This window comes from Piliocolobus tephrosceles, chromosome 10, assembly GCF_002776525.5.
Source record: "Piliocolobus tephrosceles isolate RC106 chromosome 10, ASM277652v3, whole genome shotgun sequence".
NCBI lineage: Eukaryota > Metazoa > Chordata > Mammalia > Primates > Cercopithecidae > Piliocolobus > Piliocolobus tephrosceles.
Window position 1 is genome coordinate 17,840,564 of NC_045443.1, and position 22,023 is coordinate 17,862,586.

Here is a 22,023-nt window from a genome sequence, read left to right on the forward strand (position 1 = left end):
GCCCTTGTAAGGAACCAACCCTACCCTCTACCAACATCTTGACTTGTAGCTTTGAAACGTGTGAGGCAATACATTTCCATTGTTTTAAGCCACCATTTTGTGGTACTTTGTTATCTCAGCTCTAGAATACTAATGTACAACCTCACAGAATTTCAAGCTGATTTACTCTTTTAATGAGATCATGCTACTCAGACTTGTTGAGCAGCAAATAGCACAAACCCTAAGATGCTTTAGTAAGACACTTATATGACAATAAAATCCAAAAACATCAAGAGATGGGCACAGTGATATAGTTTCTGGTGAAACAGTTTGATTAAGGTGAAGTATGGAAGCTGGTATTAGAAATATTGTAAAGGAAAACAAAATTTACATGAGAATTTTTAATAACATGAAAAACAGCATAAAATTGATCTTATTTTTTACAACAGTGTATTCTTTTTAGAATAGTTTTTTCATACATTAATTCTATTTCTTATGTTTCTGTTACTTTTTTTAATGCTTACTATTTTATTTTTGAGATGTATATATACATATTTTTAAAGGCATTGGCCTAATTGACATGACAATGAGACTGTCAAAGAATATTTTAAAAAACCACTGGCCAGGCGCTGTGGCTCACACCTGCAATCCCACCACCCTGGGAGGCAGAGGTGGGTGGATCACCTGAAGTCAGGAGTTCAAGACCAGCCTGGCCAACAGAGCAAAACACTGCCTCTACTAAAATTACAAAAATTAGCCAGGTGTGGTGCATGCCTATAGTCCCACCTACTTGGGAGGCTGAAGCAGGAGAATCTCCTGAGCCTATTTCTATACTAGACTAAGAGATTGTAATATTCTAAAATATTAACCATACTTTCCTCTTAGGTAATAAACAATATATGCTTGATGTTTAACTTTATAGACTCAACAAGTATTTTAATGTTTCAAGGATTTCTATTATATATACAAGTAACTAATACTTGTTGATGAGTTGTTTCCACTTTCAAGTTTTAAAGATATTAAAGTTGAAATCTTATAAAAGGATTGCAAAATGTATGCAATAAAGCAGACATTTTTATAAAAGAAAGGATGGAGATGTAAGTAAGATATTGAAAAGCACATTTATAATTGTAAACAGTTGTATCTGAGAATAGTTTGTAGGTATGTGACTGTCTGAGAGTGTTGGGTCCAAACCAAAGCAAAGTATTTATCCTAGCAGAATCTCTTCACCTCTTATTGTGGCCTGAAAGCAGCACTTTAAAATCCTCTGTAGGTTTGTAAGAGGTCACTCTCTCCTCGACTTACAAGTAGGACAAGAGAAAGCAAGTTCTAAAGAACAGGTTAACCCCTGACCCTGAAAACATCACTGTAGTGATTAGTAACAGAAGTTGTTTCTTTTCAGGGAAGAAAATACTTCTTTTGGTATCCTCATTGTATTTTTCCTGGAGGCAAACCTAGATCAAATTTTGAGAAATCTATAACTCTGTAATTCTATTATTTAAATTCCAATTATACAAGTAGAATAGATTAGGTAGAAAAATGTCATTCCTTGCTCAGGGCTACATTAGAAATCCCTGTTACAGGTAGAATTGGAACACAAGCCTCTCTCACAGTATTCACCGTCCCGTTTCTATCTATCATATTCTTTCATTTACCTAAACAGCTTTTTCGCATATTTAAATATATTTTAAAGGGTAAAACCTACCAATGTATAATCTCATTTTCCATGTCTTATAAGACAGACTGCTCTCCACAGTCTCAGAAGTGATGAGAAAAATTCTTCAAATCATGATATCATGAATTTAATGTCATCAAAAGAAAGATTCCTCATGCTAAAAGCAGGTGCACCGGTGTGAATATGTGGCTGTCCCATATTGAGGAGCCATATATTTCACAGTGAGGCTCTACATAGAGAAATAAACAGCCATATGGCAAACAAACTTACTTTTTACTGCTTCATTTTATTTGTTTCAAAATAGTGCAGTGCCACAAATCCAGAATATTAACAACGCTCCATCTGGAGAAATGTAAGTTTTGGAGCCCTGAACCAGCACGTTAGCATTCCCACAAAACTTCCGATCTTCAATCCACTGCAAACTTGGAACCAGCTTTATGTCAACCCAGCATGTCTTTCTAATGCAATGCTAGTGGCTCAATTAAAATGTTTATAAAATGGAAAAAAAAAAAAAAACTTAATTCTGGAAAGATGTTAAAAATCGGCCTGCTTGCATACACGTCGAATAGACTGCGTTACAATGTTCATTAATAAATATCTTTGTAAATATAGTTAGCTTTATTTATCTCTATTTTGGAAATAAAAAGAAACATAGAGCTGTCTGGATACAAATGTCTGATCTGCATTTAGAAACCTAGGTCTTTAGATTAGAAATAAATGACTGATGCTTGCTTCACTAGTTCAACAGAAATTTATTTATATTTTCTAGGCAGAGAACAGGATAACAAAATGAAGAAAAGGTGTCCTACCATCTCAGGATATTTTACTAAATATAAGTATTTATAATAGATTGTAGAGGATTCAATTTCTGTCCGATACATGCTTTATTCGATGATAAGTTAAACGCACTAATTGGTGGCTATGTATTTCTTTACTTGCCTATTGGAAAGAAGAATGTGGAAGTTACAGAATTAGGGCAGGAAAACCAATAACAATCAAATGAAATTCAGGGTTATTATTTGGGAAAAGTCCTTGCATATTGTCATATTGTTGTCAAATATGCTAAATAGTAATGTACACATATATATACACACACACATATATGCTAGTGTATATATGTGTATGCTACTATATATGCTAGCATATTTATGTGTGTATATATTAGTATGTATATATACTAGTGTATATATACATACGTGTGTGTATATTAGTGTATATATACATACGTGTGTGTATATATACTAACTTATATATGTGTCTGTGTATATATATTAGTATGTATGCTAGCTAGTATATATGTCTATTATATGGCTTTGGTATGTTATATATATGTTTTTGTTTTGGTTTAGTTTTTAAATGTGTTTAGTTTCCCTTTAAAATGTTTTAAGGATATTAAAAATTGTAAAGAATTACCAACAATGCGTAAAATATACACATCATTTGATAGATATTTATAAAAGGAATGCTCATGTAACAATCTGTTCATGTGCTTGTACCTGTAACATAGGTACAGAAATAGAACATTGGCAGCAATGCAGAGCTGCTGCGTCCCTTTTTTTTTTTTGAGACAGAGTCTCACTCTATCTTTCAGGCTGGAGCGAAGTGGCACGATCTCGGCTCACCGCAACTTCCGGTGCAAGCGAGTCTCATGCTTCAGCCACCTAGTAGCTGGGATCATGGGTGTAGGCCACCATCTCCCGCTAAGTTTTGTATTTTTAGTAGAGACGGGGTTTCGCCATGTTCGCCGGGCTAGTGTCGAACTCCTGATCTAAAGTGATCTGCCCACCTCAGCCTCCCAAAGTGCTATGATTACTGAGCAACCAAGCCCGGCCTGTCTATGTATCCTTTTGTGATCCCAACCTTTTTTACAAAATGCCAGAAGGAAAAATTAAACTTGCTTATTATTGTTTCCATGTTCTTTGTTTTATCTTATGTATTAGTACTTACGTTTTCATTCCTAAATGATAGTTTAGTTCTGAGAATGACATTTTCCATAAATGTCAGATAGTAAATATTTTAGTCATTGCAGGGCGTAAGGTCTCTGTAACAGCTACTAGGTACTGCCACTGTAGTACAAAAATAGCCATAGAATGATAGACAAAAGTATGAATGTATTTATACTCAGCACAACAATTTACAGAAACAGATATAAGGCCAGATTTGATTCAGGGGCCATAGTTTCTGATTTCTACTTTGGTTTTCTCTGCTTTTCAATTTTATATAAACATAATTAAATCTTACTATTTTTGATTTTTAGCTTTTGTTTTTCTCACTTTTGTTTGTAAAATATGATCATTTAACTTGCAGTTTGTTCATTTTCATTGTCTTTTAATATTTCATTATATGAATATTCCATAATTTGTTTTTCTCATTGTACTGTTGATGAATGTTTGAGCTGTTTAAAGTTTCTGGTCATTTTATTGCTGCTATAAATTTTCTCATATAGGCATCCAAATGCACATGTGAATTTTAAAAGCATATATACTTATTAATATTATGAATATAATTATTGAGCCATAGGGTATGTGCAACTTCAAATATACTTGATAATGCCAATCTATTTTCCAAAGTGGTAAAATTGACTGGCACCATTCACCAAAATGGTATATGGGTTCCATTTTTTCCCTGTCCTTATAGATATATTCAATTTGTGGTAGATTTTCTATGAGTGCTTGAAAATACAGTTTACATAATATATCATTTTTAATCCCATTACTTTTACTCATTTTGTATTTTGTATTTTATATTTGTCTCTTGTAAGTAACATGTTGTTGGTATTTTTTTTCCCTATATTGGTATGCTTGTCATTAAACTGGAACATTTAGTACATTCATATGTAGTGCCATAGGTTCTTTGTTTATTTTATTTCACCCGTTTTGCTCAGCTTCTAGTAATTTTAAGTTTGGGATAATAAGATAAGAGTATCTAATTATTACTCATCTTTAAAAAAGAGTGGTCACTTTATTTCTAGGTTATTGTCAAGAGGATTTCCTAAGATGCTGAATTTTTGTGTCACTTTCAACTTTTACGTAAACTGTGGGTAAATGCCCTCAAGACAAAAGATACTTTATGTCTTTGATTTAATACTTATCTCTCCAGGTAAAGTTTATCCTCTTGTTGTGGTCTAGCCTCTTTCTATCATCAGTGTAACTACTCAATGTTGTTTAGAACTGTTTTTAATATTTTATCTACAAAAAATCTTTTTTTTTCATTGGCAGTTTGATTCAAATAATCCTGTCAATTATTACTGGAAAAAAAACAAAATCCAGAGAAAAACCTTATATCTAAATTTTAGTAGGTTTAGGGTAATGATTGGAAAATAGAAAGAAAATTATACAATTTATGATATAAACTATGAAAGGAGTTCAATATGCTCGCCATTTACCAAAAGGAAATAATAAGAAAATTTTCCATAGGTTACTAATAAGCCCAAGGAGATTGCAAAATTAAAAACTCTAGAAAAATGTTGGAAAGTTGTGGAGTACAATAAAATTGCTACTTGTTTACTTATAAGAAAAAAATATTAAAAATAAGGCCAGCTTTGAGTTTCCCCTGAACGTGCCTAAGCATGTTAGAAGGAAGTACCCAGATCTAGTCTCAACTTTCCTCAGAATTTCTCTTTGTTGGAAAAACACTAAAAGAAAATTCCCCAGTGAGAACTTTGTGTTGATCTTTGGCAAGTACACTAGGTAAAACGCATATGGAGCACAAAATAGGTGAGGTTTGTAAAAATATGTAAAGCAAAATATGGAATACTATCCATACTAATATCAAGCATATAAATAATTGAAATATTTACTAACCAAGATACTAACACCAAGCATATAAATAATGGACATATATTTATCATATAAATATTAATATTATTTTCAACAAATAAGGAAAGAGAACCTGACAAATCCATGGTCCTCAAGGCTATTTAATTTGGATGTTCCATGATGTGTGAGGAAGGGAGTGGTACTAAAAGAGCCCAGGGAGGCCGAGACGGACGGATCACGAGGTCAGGAGTTAGAGACCATCCTGGCTAACATGGTGAAACCCCGTCTCTACTAAAAAATACAAAAAGCTAGCTGGGCGAGGTGGCTGGCGCCTGTAGTCCCAGCTACTTGGGAGGCTGAGGCAGGAGAATGGCGTAAACCCAGGAAGCGGAGCTTGCAGTGAGCTGAGATCCGGCCACTGCACTCCAGCCCGGGCGACAGAGCGAGACTCTGTCTCAAAAAAAAAAAAAAAAAAAAAAAGAGCCCAAGCAATTAGGTGAAGGCAGATACAATTAGAAGGTCATTAAGAAAGTTTAGTTTTGGTAGAAGTCTGTCTGAGACTGCAGGAATGAAAGCTAGTTAAAAGTCATTGTTCCAGAGAGTTAAGGAGAGCTGCACTGGAATGAAGCTGAAAGAATGTGTTTCTTCACAAAGCAGATAAAACCAAGTTTAGTTTCCTCAAAAACCTACAGAGGAGAAAAGAGAAGATAGACAATCAACTCCCATGGCTGCAATTATCTAGAGATACCACTCTGGGTAAGCGAGTGTTGCTATCAAGCTTCTATGGATGTTTGAAGACTTTATTTTTGCAGTCTTAACCTTGGGCTGGACCTAAGTGGGTGTAAACCATGTGATGTCTGTAATGTTTATAGATGCTGACAAAAGAAAACTAGACCTTTGGTTTTTGTTGTAAGATTTTTGTTTTCATACCTATGCTCCTAGTAGATAGTTTGCAAATGAAAGTTGATTTGCCATAGTTTTAAATAATAGTGCTTTGGCCTGAATATTTTATAATACACTTTTATAGAGTATAACATGCTAAATCACCGTTTTGTTGTAAGAAGGGTGTAAACATTTTGTTAATAAAATGCTATGTTTACAAAAAAAAAAAAAAGAGAGAGAGAGATACCACTCTGTTCTTAAAGCACCTGTGAATCTTCCTCTTTTTGCTTAAGCCAAGTCACTTGAAGAAGAGGCTGTATCGATCATTGGTCTCCAAGACGAATGAAGACAAATTCAACAGCAGTGTAAAAGTAGAAAAGAATACTGGCCGGGCGCGGTGGCTCACGCCTGTAATCCCAGCACTTTGGGAGGCCGAGGTGGGCGGATCACGAGGTCAGGAGATCGAGACCATCCTGGCTAACATGGTGAAACCCTGTCTCTACTAAAAAAATACAAAAAAAACTAGCTGGGCGAGGTGGCGGGCCCCTGTAGTCCCAGCTACTCGGGAGGCTGAGACAGGAGAATGGCATGAACACGGGAGGCAGAGCTTGCAGTGAGCCGAGATCCGGCCACTGCACTCCAGCCTGGGCGACAGAGCGAGACTCAGTCTCAAAAAAAAAAAAAAAAAAAAAAAAAAAGAAAACTATGATTACTTAAGAACAACAGAAAAGAAAAAAAAAACAGGACAACTTTTGTTAACTAAGATAAACCTGAGTTGAATATTACATGATATTTTACGGAATCACCAAGCTGAAAAAAGGACAAGAGTGTGCTAAACCTCAGGAACACATGCACTAAAGGTGCAGACTCTGTTAAGACGCACATTCTCTACTTTGCTTTTTCTCTGCATGATGGTTACCTTTTCCATTCTAGACACGGTTATAAAACCAGGCCTTTAAAGTCTTCCAATCTTTACATCTTACAACTTTGATATCTGGGAAAAGGATTGTCTCGCCTCATTCGACCCCACTCTTAAAATCCAGGGAAAGGAATTGGCACGTGAGAGCACAGAAAAACATTTTCTATATAGATAAAGAAATTGTATTTAAGAAGAATGTGGGAGAAGTGGGTGCAGTAACACACAGGCCCGTAAATATTTACTACATAAAAATCCCTCATAATTAGTGTGCTAACTCATGAGGTTGGGTTTGTAATACTCTAACTAAAGGTCAAACAATAAACAACTGATATTATTTAACAGCTTAGTATGTGCCACGTTTTCTGAGGGTCTTAGGTTTTTCATCTCATTTACTCTTAATAGAAATGCTAGGCAATAGAAATGATTCGTATCACACTTTGAAAATGAAAACAAACAAAGACACTAAGAGGCTAAATAACTTGTCAAAGATCACATAACTGTGAGGCTAAGATTTTAACTCAGGTAGCAAAAAGTGTGAATTTAAAGGAAAGACACAAGCATTTTGTCAGCCTAAGAAGGACATTTTTGTCAGATGATTCTCTAAAATGTTTGACCAGAGGTACAAAATTATTGGATAATCGTATGCAGGTATTAAAGAATTGAAATGAGGAAACTTTCAAAATGTTTCTGTTATTTAGCTCTGAGTTTTTAAAGTAGCATATTTTTAAAGTAATAGATATGAGATACAAGTTTAATAGATGTAATTTACTAAGTAAAAGAGTAAAAATTCCATTATCACAAAAATGAACAAAGATTTCCTGAAATAAAATCTGATGGAAGACATTCATTTGATGTCCAGTATTTTGCCCATTTTTCCTCCCATTGTAAATGCATGCATACACAATTATGAAAGAAATAAACTGAGACATTTACAAGTACAGGAAATTTGCATCCGCCCTATATATTAAGGAAAGAAACTATTAAAAACCTATAAACTGAAGGAATCTTAGATAAATGCACTACATTTGTCTAGATTAAAGAGGAACATCTATGATAGGTGCACAAATCATATCCCTCTTTTCAAAAATTCAGATACACTTAAGCTTCACTAATTCCCTGGGTATGAAAAGTTGGTGAACTATGGAGAGGTGTGTCAGAAATAGATGGTATATGCCAATACCTTCTTGGTAAGAATGAAAGCAGACAAAGTAAAATATAAAGTATTATAAATAATCAAATGAATGAAGGTATCTACTAAAGCATTCAAAATATACAATTACAAAATCAGGCTTGTAGTATGAATGAAGAAGAAAAAAAAATCCATGACTGAATAAATTTGAATGTAAGGATGAATTAGCATTTGGATATATACTTTATCTTTTAATAAGCTAAATAAATAATCCATATCTGATTATTTTTATATATACCAAAAGTCATTTCATAAAATGTATTCTTCCCATAATGTGGAGAGGGGACTAGAGAGGGGTTAGTTAATGAGTACAAAAGTATGGTTAGAAGAAATAAGATACAGTGTTAAATAGGACCATAGGGCAACTAGAGTTAACAATATTGTGTATTTCAAACTAATTAAAAGAGTTAAATTGAAATGCTGCTAATACAAAGATATGACAAATGTTTAAGATGATCATTATCCTAATTACCTTATCACTTGACACATTGTATGCTTGTATCAAAATGTCACATATACCCCATAAATATGAAAACTTTTATTTATGAAAAAATATTCCCAAGAAAAATGTTTATAAGGTAGATATAAAAAGTTATTAAATATACACATATACACAAACACATGCACACAGGTAGTCAAAACGTACACTGGACAGTTTCAAGGCAAGATGTGGGATCTTATTTTCTGTTAATTAATTGGTTCTTAGGAGAAGTTTATACATTGCAAAATAAGCAATAAATGAGCAAAAATATAATATGTATGGAAAAATTATCTGTAAATTGAAATAAAATATCATCAATATTGAAGATTTAGAAATTAAGAAATTAAGCAAGCCTTGAAAAATTGTCTACTAAATAATTTAGACAGAAACGTTGGAAAAGTTTACACTTATCATTAGAAGAAAGCAAAATAACCTGGCCTCTATGAAATGGGATTGGGAACTCAGTAAAATATAACAGAATGAGCTGAAAACAAACATAAAATTTAGGTCAGGAATATTAAAAACATATTTATTGGGATTTTAGATTTTTTATGTATAAAGGTACATAATAGTTGTTTATACTTATGGGATCCATGTGATATTTAGAGGCAAGCATAAAAGGTGTAAGAGTCAAGTCAGAGTAATTGGGATAGTCATCACCTCAAATGTTTGGAATTTCTTTGTGTGAGAAACATTCTAAATTCACTCCTCTAGCTATTTTGAATTGTACAATTGGTTAATGTTAATTATTACTATACACTAATTGTGCATTTTTGTAGCCATTAATCAAACCTTCGTTATCCCTTCCTCCCCATTATGCTTCTGAGCTTCTGTTAACCACCATTCTACCATGTACTATCATGAGATCAATTTTTTACCTACTGCACATGAATGAGAACATATGACACTTGTTTTTCTATGCCTGGCTTACTTTATTTAAGGGAATATCCCCCAGTTCCATTCATGTTGTTGCAAATGATACAATTTCATTCTAATAAAATAATGAATATTCTATTGTTTATATGTACCATATTTTCTTTATTCAGTCATCATTGATGGACACATAGTTTTATTTTATATCTTAGCTATTATGAATATTGCTGTAATAAACACAGGAATACAGACCAGCAGTGGGATTGCTGAATCATATGTTACTTCTAATTTTAGTTTTTTGAGTAGCATCTATTCTGTTCTTCATAGTAGCTATACTAATATATGTTCCTCCCAAGAGTGTACAAGGCTTCCCTTTTCTCTACTTCCTCACCAGCATCAGTTATTTTTGTGTCTTTATAACAAAAGCCATTTTAGGTATGGGGAAATGATTTCTCACTGTGATTTTAATTTGCATTTCTCTGATTATTAGTGATGAGCAATTTTTAAAACTATACTTGTTGGTCATTTGTATGTCTTCTTTTGAGAAGTGTCTATTAAAATGTTTTATCCATTTTTTAAATCAGAATATTTTTTGCTATTGAGTTGTATGAGTTTTCCATATATTCTCGTGATAAATTTCTTGTCAGTTGAATAATTTGCAAATATTTTATCCTATTCTGTAGGTTATTTGTTCACTTTGTTTTTCTGTGCAGAAGCTTTTTAGCTTTATGTGATCCCATTAGTCTATTTTTACTTTGATTGACTATGCTTAATCATGAAATCTTTGTCCATGCTAAGATCCTGAAGCCTTTTCCTAATGTTTGCTTCTAGGAATTTTATAGTTTCTTGTGTCACATTTCAGTTTTAAATTCATTTTGATTTGATTTTTTAATATGGTGAGAGATGGAGGTCTACTTTCATTCTTATGAATATAAACATCTTGTTTTACCGAAATTATTTGTTGAATAGAGTGTCCTTACCCTCATATTGTATGTTCTTGGCACCTTTATTGTAAATGATGTGACTGTGAATGTATGAATTTATTTATGGATTCTCTCTTCAATTCTATTGTTCTGTGTGTCTGGTCTTATGCCAGTAATAACAGTTTTAGTTACTATAGCTTTGCATTATAATATAAAGTCATGTGATGTCAAGATTCCAGGTTCATTATTTTGCTCAGGATGGCTTTGGTTATTCTGGATCTTTTTGGTTTCATATAAATTTTAGGAATATTTTATATTTCTGTGTAGAACATCTTTGGTACATCAGTAGCAATTGCATTGAATATGTATATTGTTTTGGGTAGTATAGACATTTTTAAAATATTGATTCTTCATGAACATGAGATATATTTTCATTTTTTATGTCCTCTTCAATTTATATCATGAATGTTTTATAGTTTTTATTGTAGAGATCTTTAACTTCTGTAGTTAAGATTATTCCTACATATTCTTAGTAGGTATTGTAAACGGAATTATATAAAAGCTAAAAGATTTCATTTTCAGATTGTTTGCTCTTGACATATAGAAATGCTACTGATTTTTCCTCTCTTCCTATTTGAATACCTTTCTTTCTCTTGCCTGATTTCTCTGGCCAGAACTTCCAATAGTATGTTGATAGGAGTGAGGAGAGAGGGCATCCTTGTCTTGTGCCAGTTTTCAAAGGGAATGCTTCCAGCTTTTGCCCATTCAGTATATTGCCTATGGGTCTGTCATAAACAGCTCCTACTATTTTGAGATATGTTCTATCAATACATAGTTTATGAGAGTTTTTAGCATGAAGAGGTGTTTAATTTTATTGTACGGTTTTTCCGCATCTTTTGAGATAATCATGCGGTTTTTGTCATTGGTTCTGTTTATGTGATGGATTATGTTTATTGATTGTATATGTTGAGCCAGTCTTGCATCCCAGAGATGAAGCCAACTTGATCATATTAGATAAGCTTTTTATGTGCTCCTCGATTCAGATTGCCAATATTTTATTGAGGATTTTTGCATTGATGTTCATCAGCAATATTAGTCAGAAATTTTCTTTTTTTGATGTGTCTCTGCCAGGTTTTGGAATTAGGATGATGCTGTCCTCATAAAACAAATAGGGGAGGAGTCCCTCTTTTTCTATTGTTTGGAATAGTCAGAAAGAATGGTACCAGCTCTTCTTTGTATGGATTCAGCTGTGAATCCATCCAGTCCTGGACTTTTTGGTTCATAGGCTATTAATTACTGCCTCACTATCAGAACTTGTTACTGGTCTATTCAGGGATTTGACTTCTTCTTCCCTGTTTAGTCTTGGAAGGGAGTATGTGTCCAGAAATTTATCCATTTCTTCTAGATCCATTTCTTCTAGTTTATTTGCATAGAGGTGTTTATAGTATTATCTGATGGTAGTCTGTATTTCTGTGGTTTCAGTGGTGATATCGCCTTTATCATTTTTTTTATTATTTGACTCTTCTTTCCTTTCTTATTAATCTAGCTAGCAATGTATCTGTCAATCTTTTTTTCTTTTCTTTTTTAGAAATTTTTTCTTTTTTTTTTTTATTATACTTTAAGTTCTAGGGTACATGTGCATAATGTGCAGGTTTGTTACATATGTATACTTGTGCCATGTTGGTGTGCTGCACCCATCAACTCGTCAGCACCCATCAATTCGTCATTTATATCAGGTATAACTCCCAATGCAATCCCTTCCCACTCCCCCCGCCGTGATAGGCCCTGATGTGTGATGTTCCCCTTCCTGAGTCCAAGTGATCTCATTGTTCAGTTCCCACCTATGAGTGAGAACATGTGGTGTTTGGTTTTCTGTTCTTGTGATAGTTTGCTAAGAATGATGGTTTGCAGCTGCATCCATGTCCCTACAAAGGATGCAAACTCATCCTTTTTTTATGGCTGCATAATATTCCATGGTGTATATGTGCCATATTTTCTTAATCCAGTCTGTCACAGATGAACATTTGGGTTGATTCCAAGTCTTTGCTATTGTGAATAGTGCCACAATAAACATACGTGTGCATGTGTCTTGATAGCAGCATGATTTATAATCCTTTGGGTATATACCCAGTAGTGGGATGGCTGGGTCATATGGTACTTCTAGTTCTAGATCCTTGAGGAATCACCATACTGTTTTCCACAATGGTTGAACTAGTTTACAGTCCCACCAACAGTGTAAAAGTGTTCCTATTTCTCCACATCCTCTCCAGCACCTGTTGTTTCCTGACTTTTTAATGATTGCCATTCTAACTGGTGTGAGATGGTATCTCATTGTGGTTTTGATTTGCATTTCTCTGATGGCGAGTGATGATGAGCATTTTTTCATGTGTCTGTTGGCTGTATGAATGTCTTTTTTTGAGAAATGTCTGTTCATATCCTTTGCCCACTTTTTGATGGGGGATGCAAGGCTGGTTCAACATTCGCAAATCAATAAACGTAATCCAGCATATCAACAGAACCAAAGACAAGAACCACATGATTATCTCAATAGATGCAGAAAAGGCTTTTGACAAAATTCAACAGCCCTTCATGCTAAAAACGCTCAATAAATTCGGTATTGATGGAACGTACCTCAAAATAATAAGAGCTATTTATGACAAACCCACAGCCAATATCATACTGAATGGGCAAAAACTGGAAAAATTCCCTTTGAAAACTAGCACAAGACAGGGATGCCCTCTCTCACCACTCCTATCCAACATAGTGTTGGAAGTTCTGGCTAGGGCAATCAGGCAAGAGAAAGAAATAAAGGGTATCCAGTTAAGAAAGAAGAAGTCAAATTGTCCCTGTTTGCAGATGACATCATTGTATATTTAGAAAACCCCACTGTCTCAGCCCAAAATCTCCTTAAGCTGATAAGCAACTTCAGCAAAGTCTCAGGATACAAAATTAACGAGCAAAAATCACAAGCATTCTTATACATCATTGATTTTTTTAAAGGGCTTTTCGTGTCTCCATCTCTTTCAGTTCTGCTCTGATCTTAGTTTTTTCTTGTCTTCTGCTAGCTTTTGAATTTGTTTGCTCTTGCTTCCCTAGTTCTTTTAATTGTAATGTTAGGGTGTCAATTTTAGAACTTTCCTGTTTTCTGATGTGGACATTTAGTGCTATAAATTTCCCTCTAGACAATGCTTTAGCTTTATACCAGAAATTCTGGTACATTGTCACTTAGTTCTCATTGGTTTTGAAGAATTTTGTTATTCCTGCCTTAATTTTGCTATTTGCCAAGTAGTGATTCAGGAACAGACTGTTCAGTTTCCATATAGATGTGAGGTTTTGGGTGAGTTTCTTAATCCTGAGTTCTAATTTGATTTCACTGTGGTTTGAGAGGCTATCTGTTATTATCTCAGTTCTTCTGCATTTGCTGAGGAATGTTTTAATTCCAATTATGTGATAGATTTTAGGATAAGTACAATGTGGTGCTGAGAACTATGTATATTCTGTTGATTTGAGGTGGAAAGTTCTGTAGATATCTATCAGATAAACCTGGTCCGGAGCTGAGTTTAAGTCCTGTTTCCAGACAGTATGATTGTGTATTTAGAAAAACTCATAATCTCAGCACAAAAACTCCTTAAGCTGATAAACAACTTAAGCAAAGTCTCAGGATACACAGTCAATGTGCAAAAGTCACAAGCATTTCTATACACCAATAATAGACAAGCAGAGAGCCAAATCATAAGTGAACTCCCATTCACAATTGCTACAAACAAAACAAAATACCTAGGAATACAACTTACAAGGGACATGAAGGACCTCTTCAAGGAGAACTTCAAACCACTGCTCAAGGAGATAAGAGAGGACACAAACAAATGGAAAAACATTTCATGCTCATTGATAGGAAGAGTCAATATCATGAAAATTGCCATACTTCCCAAAGTAATTTACAGATTCAATGCTATTCCCATCAAACTACGATTGACTTCCTCAGATAACTAGAAAAATCTACTTTAAATTTCATATGGAACCAAAAAAGAGCCCATATAGCTAAGAAAATCCTAGGCAAAAAGAACAAAGCTGGAGGCATCATGCTACCTGACTTCAAATTATACTACAAGGCTGCAGTAACCCAAACAACATGGCACTTGTAGCAAAACAGATTTGTAGACCAAATGGAGCGAACAAAGGGCTCAGAAATAACACCACACATCTACAACCATCTGATCTTTGACAACCCTGACAAAAACAAGCAATGGGAAAAGGATTCCCTATTTAATAAGTGGTGCTGAGAAAACTGGCTAGCCATATGCAGAAAACTGAAACTAGACCCCTTCCTTACACTTTATACAAAAATTAACTTAAGATGGATTAAAGACTTAAATGTTAGACCTAAAACTAAAAACCACAGAAGAAAACCTAAGCAATATCATTCAGGACATAGACATTTAAGTCATAAAGACTTATAACTAAAACACCAAAAGCAATTGCAACAAAAGACAAAATCGACAAATGGGGTCTAATTAAACTAAAGAGCTTCTGCTCAACAAAAGAAACTATCATCAGAGTGAACAGGCAACCTACAGAATGGGAGAAAATTTTTGCAATCTATCCATCTAACAAAGGGCTAATATATAGAATCTACAAAGAACTTAAACAAATTTACAAGAAAAATACAAACAACCCCATCAAAAAGTGGGCAAAGAATATGAACGGACTTCTCAAAAGAAGACATTTATGCAGCCAACAGACACATGATAAAAGCTCATCATCACTGGTCATAGAGAAATGCAAATCAAAAGCACAATGGGATGCCATTTCATGCCAGTTAGAATGGCAATCATTAAAAAGTCAGGAAACAACAGATGATGGCAAGGATGCAGAGAAATAGGAACACTTACACTGTTGGTGGGAGTGTAAATTAGTTCAACCATTATGGAAGACAATGTGGCAATACCTCAAGTATCTAGAACCAGAAATACCATTTGACCCAGCCATCCCATTTTTGGGTATATACCTAAAGGATTATAAATCATTCAACTGTAAACATACATGCACATGTATGTTTACTGTAGCACTATTTACAACAGCAAAGACTTGGAACCAACCCAAACGCCCCTCAATGACAGATGGAATAAAGAAAATGTGGCACATATACACCATGGAATACCATGCAGCCACATTAAAAATAATGAATTCATGTAGTTTACAGGGACATGGATGAAGCTGGAAGCCATCATCCTCAGCAAACTAACACAGGAATAGAAAACCAAACGTTGCATGTTCTCACTTAAGTGGGAGCTGAACAATGAGAACACAGGGAGGGGGACATTAAATGCTGAGGCCTATCAAGGGGTTGGGGAAAGGTTAGGGAGAGCATTAGAACAAATACCTTAATGCACGTGGAGCTTAAAACCTAGATAATGGGATGATAGGAGCAGCAAACCACCATGGCACATGTATACCTATGTAACAAACCTGCACATTCAGCACATGTGTCCCAGAACTTCAAGTAAAATAAAAAATAAAAAAACAGAAATGCTACTGATTTTTATATGTTGATTTTCTATCCTTGACCTTACTGAATTTATCAGTTCTAATAATTTCTGAAATAATCATTTGTTTTTTCTAGTTATAATATCATATCATCCACAAACAAGATAATTTGGCTTCTCTCCTTCCAATTTGGATATTGTTTTTCCTTTCTCTTTTCTAATTGCTCTGGCTAGTACTTCTAGTACTATGTTGAATAAAGTGGTGAAAGTGAGCATCTTTGTTCTCTTCTTGATCTAAGATAAAAGGCTTTCAGTTTTTCCTTTTTCAGGATAATACTAGTTTGGGTTTCTTTCATATGACCTCTATTGCATTAAGGTATGTTCCTTCTATTCCCAGTTTGTTGATAGATTTTATAATGAATAAATCAAATTTTACTAATTTATGTTTATTAAAATTATCATATGGTTTTTCTCCATTGTGCTGAGGTGATGTATCAGGCTTATTGATTTGTGTATTTTGAACCAGCCTTGCATCCCAGGGATAAATCATACTTGGTTATGACAAATGATCTTTTAAATATTTCATTGAATTTAGTTTGCCAGTCTGGTAGGCTTTTTAAAAGAATTTGCTAAACGATATTCATCAGAGATTTCACCCTGTTGTTTTTGTTATTGTTGTTGTTTTTGTCTGGTTTTGTTATTAGGGTAATGCTGGCATCCTAGAATGAGGTACTCTTTTGTTTTGTTTTGTTTTTGTTTTTTTGAGAGACAGAGTCTTGCTCCGTCACCCAGGCTGGAGTGCAGTGTCATGATCTTGGCTCACTGCAACCGCCACCTCCCAGGTTCAAGGGATTCTCCTGCCTCAGCCTCTCAAGTAGCTGGGACTACAAGTGCATGCCACCATGCTGGACTAATTTTTGTATTTTTAATAGAGATGGGGTTTCACCATATTGGTCAGGCTTGTCTTGAACTTCTGACCTCGTGATCTGCCCACCTCAGCCTCCCAAAGTGCTTGGATTACAGGAGTGAGCCACCTCACTTGGCCCCTAGAATGAGTTTTTATTTTTTCCTGTTCAATTTATTGGAATAGTTTGGTATTAATTTTTCCTTAAATGTTTAGTAGAATTCAGTGATGAAGCCATCAGTGGCTGCCTGGGTTTTTCTTTGATGAGAAGCTTTTTATTATTGTTTCTATCTTATTATTTGTTAGTGGTCTATTCAAGTTTTGGATTTCTTCATCATTCAATCTTGGTAGGTGGTATTATCTGAAATTTATTAATTTATTCTAGATTTTTGAATTTATTTATTTTTTTATTTTTATTTTTATTTTTTTTTTTGAGATGGAGTCTCGCTCTGTCGCCCAGGCTGGAGTGCAGTGGCCGGATCTCAGCTCACTGCAAGCTCCGCCTCACTGGTTTACGCCATTCTCCTGCCTCAGCCTCCCGAGTAGCTGGGACTACAGGCACCCGCCACCTCGCCCAGCTAGTTTTTTGTATTTTTTAGTAGAGACGGGGTTTCACCGTGTTAGCCAGGATAGTCTCGATCTCCTGACCTCGTGATCCGCCCGTCTCGGCCTCCCAAAGTGCTGGGATTACAGGCTTGAGCCACCGCGCCCGGCCAGATTTTTGAATTTATTGATGTGTAGTTCAGTTACTCATAACAGTCTCTAATAAATAATCCTTCATATTTTTGTTGTATCACTTATAAATGTTTCTCTTCTTTCCTCTGATATTATTTATTTGCATTTTTTCTATTTTTTTCTTAGTCTGGATAAAATTTATCAATTGTATCTTTCCACTACTGATTTTATTGACCTTTCCTATGTTTTTGTCTCAGTTTTACTTAGTTCCCTTTTGTGTTTATTATTTATTTTCTTCTACTAAATATGGACATAGTTTGCTCTTGCTTTTCTGGTTCTTTAAAATGAATCATAAACTTGTTTATTTGAAATATTTCTACTCTTTGGATCTAAACATTTATTGTTATAAATTTCCCTCTTAGTGTTGTTAGTATTAGTTCTGCTGTAACTTAGAGGTCTTGGTATGTTGTATTTTTCATTTGTTTCAAATAAACTTTAAAATTTTCTCCATTTCTTTATTGATCCAATGGTCATTTAGGAGCATGTTTTTGACATCCATGTATTTTTACAGTTTCTAAAGTAGCTTTTCTTGTTGATTTATAGTTTCATCTCATTTTGGTCCAAAAAGATGCTTGATATAATTTCCATTAAAAAAAATTTGACTTGTTTGGCATAGCATATGGTGGGCTGGTATATGGATAAGTGGGCTGGTATATATATATTTGTGTGTGTGTGTGTGTGTGTGTCTATATATATATGTATATACATGTGTGTATAAATATATACATATACACAAATATATACACACACACACACACACACACATATGATGTCTTCTGGTAGTAGGCTTTAATTTTTTGCTTTTTATTTTCTGTGTATCTCTTATAGGTTTTTCATTGTGGTTACCATGAGGCTTCCAAAAAACATTTTATAACCAATTATTTAAACTAATTACAACTTTTAAATTTCCTTCTTTGTCCTTAACCTTAGAGAGTTTGATTATTATATGCCTTGAGATAGGCTCTGGCTAGGGTACTCAGGTAAGAGAAAGAAATCAAGGGTATTCAGTTAGGAAAAGAAGAAGTCAAATTGTCCCTGTTTGCAGATGACATGATTGTATATTTAGAAAACCCCATCATCTCAGCCCAAAATCTCTTTAAGGTGGTAAGCAACTTCAGCAAAGTCTCAGGATACAAAATTAATGTGCAAAAATCACAAACATTCTTATACACCAGTAACAGACAAACAAAGAGCCAAATCATGAATGAACTTCCATTCACAATTGCTTCAAAGAGAATAAAATACCTGGGAATCCAACTTACAAGGGATGTAAAGGACTTCTTCAAGGAGAACTACAAACCACTGCTCAAGGAAATAAAAGAGGACACAAACAAATGGAAGAACATACCATGCTCATGGATAGGAAAAATCAATATCGTGAAAATGGCCATACTGCCCAAGGTTATTTATAGATTCAATGCCATCCCCATCAAGCTACTAATGAGTTTCTTCACAGAATTGGAAAAAACTGCTTTAAAGTTCATATGGAACCAAAAAAGAGCCCGCATTGCCAAGACAATCCTAAGTCAAAAGAACAAAGCTGGAGGCATCATGCTACCTGACTTCAAACTATACTACAAGGCTACAGTAATCAAAACAGCATGGTACTGGTACCAAAACAGAGATATAGACCAATGGAACAGAACAGAGCCCTCAGAAATAATACCACACATCTACAGCCATGGGATCTTTGACAAACCTGAGAAAAACAAGAAATGAGGAAAGGATTCCCTATTTAATAAATGGTGCTGGGAAAATTGGCTAGCCATAAGTAGAAAGCTGAAACTGGATCCTTTCCTTACTCCTTATATGAAAATTAATTCAAGATAGATTAGAGACTTAAATGTTAGACCTAATACCATAAAAGCCTAGAAGAAAACCTATGTAATACCATTCGGGACATAGGCATGGACAAGGACTTCATGTCTAAAACACCAAAAGCAACGGCAACAAAAGCCAAAATTGACAAATGGGATCTCATTAAACTAAAGAGCTTCTGCACAGCAAAAGAAACTACCATCAGAGTGAACAGGCAACCTACAGAATGGAAGAAAATTTTTGCAATCTACTCATCTGACAAAGGGCTAATATCCAGAACCTACAAAGAACTCAAACAAATTTACAAGAAAAAAACAAACAACCCCATCAAAAAGTGGGCAAGGGATATGAACAGACATTTCTCAAAAGAAGACATGCATATAGCCAACAGACACATGAAAATATGCTCATCATCACTGGCCATCAGAGAAATGCAAATCAAAACCACAATGAGATAACATCTCATACCAGTTAGAATGGCAATCATTCAAAAGTCAGGAAACAACAGGTGCTGGAGAGGATGTGGAGAAATAGGAACACTTTTACACTGTTGGTGGGACTGTAAACTAGTTCAACCATTGTGGAAAACAGTATGGTGATTCCTCAAGGATCTAGAACTAGAAGTACCATATGACCCAGCCATCCCATTACTGGGTATATACCCAAAGGATTATAAATCATGCTGCTATCAAGACACATGCACACGTATGTTTATTGCGGCACTATTCACAATAGCAAAGACTTGGAATCAACCCAAATGTCCATCAATGATAGACTGGATTAAGAAAATGTGGCACATATACACCATGGGATACTATGCAGCCATAAAAAAGGATGAGTTTGCGTCCTTTGTAGGGACATGGATGCAGCTGGAAACCATCATTCTCAGCAAACTATCGTAAGAACAGAAAACCAAACACTGCATGTTCTCACTCATAGGTGGGAACTGAACAATGAGATCACTTGGACTCACGAAGGGGAACATCACACACCGGGGCCTATTATGGAGAGGGGGGAGGGGGGAGGGATTGCATTGGGAGTTATACCTGATGTAAATGACGAGTTGATGGGTGCTGACGAGTTGATGGGTGCAGCACACCAACATGGCACAAGTATACATATGTAACAAACCTGCACATTGTGCACATGTACCCTAGAACTTAAAGTATAATAATAATAATTAAAAAAAGAGATAGGCTTATTTGGGTAAAACGTGCATGGTATTCTTTGACCTTCTCGTACCTGGATATTCATATGTTTCTCTAGGTTTGGAAAGGTATCTCTGTTTCTTTGAATAAAATTTCTACAGATCACAAATAAGAATAAAAAAACAAGCAAAACTAAAACTACAAAACTTGATACTTTACTCCACCCCCTCCATCCCCTAATTATTGCTGTTTTCTGTATATCTTTCACTACAGGCTCACAGTCTCTCAGACCAGTGCAGTGTCAATGCTTTCCAAAGGATAGACGTAATCACAGCCTGACTGGCACTCAAATTTATGTGGGGCCACAGGCCACTGTAGTCAGCTGGTGATGAAGTGGGCTGGGACTAGGTTTCCTCACACTGGACAGAGGATTCCCCACTAGACTAGGGCTAGTCTAAATGCTCCTTCTATGAGCACTGACAGAGTTCTGACCAGTGTCTTGTTTCATTTTGACAGGGCAGTAGTGAATTCTACTGTAAAGTTCCACACACTTTACTCTTCCTGTATGAGTTCATTTTCATGCAACTGATAAAGACATACCCAAGACTGGGAAGAAAAAGAGGTTTAATTGCACTTAGAGTTCCACATGGCTGGGGAGGCCTTAAATCATGGTGGGAGGAAAAAGGCACTTCTTACATGGCAGCGACAAGAGAAAATGGGGAAGAAGCAAAAGTGGCAACTTCTGACCAACCCATCAGATCTTGTGAGACCTACTCACTATCACGAGAATGGCACAGGAAAGACCAGCTCCATGATTCAGTTACCTCCCCTTGGGTCCCTTGATTCTGGGAGATACAATTCAAGTTGAGATTTGGGTGGGGACACAGCCAAACCATATCATTCCAACCCGGACCCCTCTAAATCTCATGTCCTCACATTTCAAAACTAAGAAACTAAGAAACAAAGAAACAATGAAATCACATGTCCTCACATTTCAAAACTAAGAAACTAAGAAACAAAGAAACAATGAAATCTCATGTCCTCACATTTCAAAGTCTTAACTCATTTCAGCATTAACCAGAAGGCCACAGTTCAAAGACTCATCTGAGACAAGGCAAATCCCTTCCACCAATGAGCTTGTAAAATCAAAAGCAAGCTAGTTACTTCCTAGAAAAAATGGAGGAACAGGTATTGGGTAAATACACCTCTTCTAAATGGGAGAAATTGACCAAAACAAAGGAGCTACATCACCC